Genomic DNA, 3,197 nt, shown 5'->3' on the forward strand with positions numbered 1-3,197 from the left:
ATGCACTGTCCATAACATTGTATTCGGCCAGGCCTTGTAACAAAGGCTGGGCCGAACCCATGTGGCTGATGTGTAGATCGTTGTTAGTGTCCCATGCCATACAAGGAAGACCAACTGGGCAGCAGTTTGAAAGGCCAAATGAATACTTAACCTTAAATGGACCTTAAGCCCATTCCGAACTGGGCTAATTTGATTAGTCACTTAAGGTGCGAATTCTGAGATGGATCAGTTGATAGGATTGGGCACAAACCCTATCCACTTAGAGAGTCCAAGATCTGAATAAGATTTAGATCTGGAAACCTCCTAATTAGATTAGGAGATGGCTGATCTTAGTCACTTAAAGGGACTTCTAATCCAAATCTGATTTGGGTTAGCAACTCCTAATGAGATTAGGAGTTGATCCCTTTGAGATTATAAAAGGAGGAGGGGGCGGCAGCCTTTAGACATGCAATGCAATCCATAGATTCTTGTCTTCAGAGCTGAGATTACTCGAAGAGAGAATTCTGCACCCTACAAATACTCTCTTCCCGCCTCCTTCCTATATCCGCCGCCTCCAGCAGTTCGATCTCCAGTTCTTGTGATAAATCAAGATTTGATCTTGATACCAATCTTATGGAGAAAAGATTGGAGGGAGTTGTATTCACAAGCCATCCAGTTGATTCTTGCGAAGGGTCAAGTTCTTTAGGAAGAACACTGCTAATTCTGCTCCACCCTACACTGTGCCATCTTCAGTGGGAGCAAATTTTGGATCCTTCCTTGGGCGTGAACACCTCCATTGGGAGATACTGCTTCTCTATATCAGGTATTATCTCTCCCTACTCCTTTTGGTTCAGATATGATTCAGTTTATGTTTCAAGAAAGATCCTTGATAATATGATTTTATAAATAGGGAATTCGATTCCTAGTTGAAGGGAGAAAAAAATTTTTGAAATTCACCCTCTTATTCCGCAATCTTTGGGCGTCCATGTGATGGATATCCTATCCCTTCAAATATTTCCCACCCTCCAAAACAACAAAGTTAATTAATGATATTACTACCCTTGCTCAATTTGAGAGGGAATCCTTGTATGAAGCATGGGAAAGATTCAAAGAGATGCTTAGGAAGTGTCCCCACCATGGGATACCAATTTGGCGACGAATACAAACATTTTATAATGGTATTACCCCCTCTAATCGGTCCATTATTGATGCAGCCATAGGTGGTACAATCATGAGGAAAACTCTAGAGGAAGCATATGACTTAGTGGAGGAGATGGCATCAAATAGCTACCAGTGGAGCAATGATCAAACCAATCAAAGGGGAGTACACCACATAGATTCCTTTGCATCCCTATCTACACAAATAACCAATCTAAATAAGAGACTGGATAATTTTAGTATTGCAGCCATTAATACACCATCTAGCATCTCATGCGATTTATGTGGTCAAATAGGACATACTAATTCTGATTGTCAATTAATTAGTCCTTTTATTTCCCATGAGAATGCTAATTTTATCTCTCATGCTGGCAGGTCAAACTTCAACCAATACTCCAATACATACAACCACAACTGCCCCCACAAGAAAAAAAGAATAATCTGGAGGAAATGATCTCTAAGTTCATTAATGCCACTGAAGCAAGGTTCCAAGAACAAGAAACTTCAATTAAAAACTTAGAGGTTCAAGTGGGGCAGATTGTAAGCATGTTGTCAGAAAGGAAAGAGGGAAGGCTACCCAGCAACACAGAAAAGAATCCCAGAGAGCATGTGAACACCATAGCCTTAAGAAGCGGAAAGACAATCGGCGAAGCCCCAGAAAATGACAAGAAAGCTGAAATGGCCGATTTACAAAAGGTGAATGAGGGAAGCACCCCTAAACTGAATTTACATGAAATTAAACTTCCTATCCCCTACCTTGGAAGAGTCTTGAAGGCTAAATTAGATAAACATGTTGAGAAATTTTTGGAAGTGTTTAAAAAGATCCATATTAACCTTCCTCTTCTTGATGTATTGTCATAGATGTCGAAGTATGCCAAATTCCTGAAGGAGGTGATGCCTAATAAAAGAAAGTGGGAGGGTGGTGAGATGGTAAAACTAAATGAAGAATGTTCAGCCATTCTTCAAAAGAAATTGCCCCCAAAGCTTAAAGATCCAGGGAGTTTTTCTATACCTTGCACCATAGGGAATACTGAATTTGAAAAAGCTTTATGTGATTTAGGTGCTAGTATAAATTTAATGCCTTATTCTATTTTTGAAAAACTTGGACTGCATGAACTAGCATCTACAACTATTATCCTGCAATTAGCTGATAGAAGCATTAAATATCCTAGGGGAATAGTAGAAGATGTTTTGGTCAAAGTGGGCAATTTTATTATTCCTACCGACTTCATTGTGTTGGATATGGAGGAAGATAGGACAATGCCTCTGATTTTAGGGAGACCTTTTCTTGCTATTGGTGATGCTTTAATTGAGGTGCGAAAAGGTTTACTTACCCTTAGAATCAATGGTGAAGAAGTGGTGTTCAATGTATTTAAAATCATGGAACATCCCAACATAATTGAACATGAAATTTATGCAATTGATAGCATTGATGTTGGTGCAACTGAAGTAGATACATCTAAATCAGAAGACATGCTGAAAGTTGCACTTAACAATAGTCCTATTCAATTGCAACAAGCAGAGTAGAAGTTTGTACTGAAATCAGAACTGTGAAATTTGACTTCTGAGCCACATTCTTTTGAAATTACAATTCATAATGCATCTTTACCTCCATCTCACAAAAACCCCTCCAATCTATTGTGCAGGTCCCTATTCTAGGTTTAAACCCACCTATGAAGGATGAAAGGGGGAACATCAGAAGTTAAAAACCAAGTAGGGTGGACCCTTTAAAGGGGCTAAAGTATTCCCTCATGGGAATCTACCTGTAGAACTGTGCACTGCATTGTTATAGGCGAATTCAGCCTGGGCTATGGCGAAGTCCCACTGTTTTGGCCTCTCTCGACATATGCTGCAAATTAAATTCCCTAAGGTCCTGTTTACCATGACTGCAACTGTTGCAGCCGTGGCAATAGGAACCGTGGAGTTAATTTTTAGAGAAGGAAAAGTTGTACTAAAAGATTGTCTTTATGTACAAAATTTAAGAAGAAATTTGATTTCTGTTTCAAAACTATGTGCAGATGGTTATTCTGTCTTCTTTAGTAATACGATTACTATTAAAA

General features: G+C 39.2%; 1 non-coding gene across 1 annotated transcript; it reads right to left on the reverse strand.

Moving 5' to 3' along the window:
- Positions 1-1,015: 1,015 nt before the first annotated feature.
- Positions 1,016-1,122, reverse strand: LOC148860788 (small nucleolar RNA R71). The gene has a single exon (XR_016095298.1). It is a non-coding gene; the product is annotated as a small nucleolar RNA R71 (small nucleolar RNA).
- Positions 1,123-3,197: the final 2,075 nt, after the last annotated feature.

Source organism: Nelumbo lutea, chromosome 4, assembly GCF_056320005.1.
Source record: "Nelumbo lutea isolate HS-2025 chromosome 4, American lotus-T2T, whole genome shotgun sequence".
In the NCBI taxonomy this organism is placed as follows: domain Eukaryota; kingdom Viridiplantae; phylum Streptophyta; class Magnoliopsida; order Proteales; family Nelumbonaceae; genus Nelumbo; species Nelumbo lutea.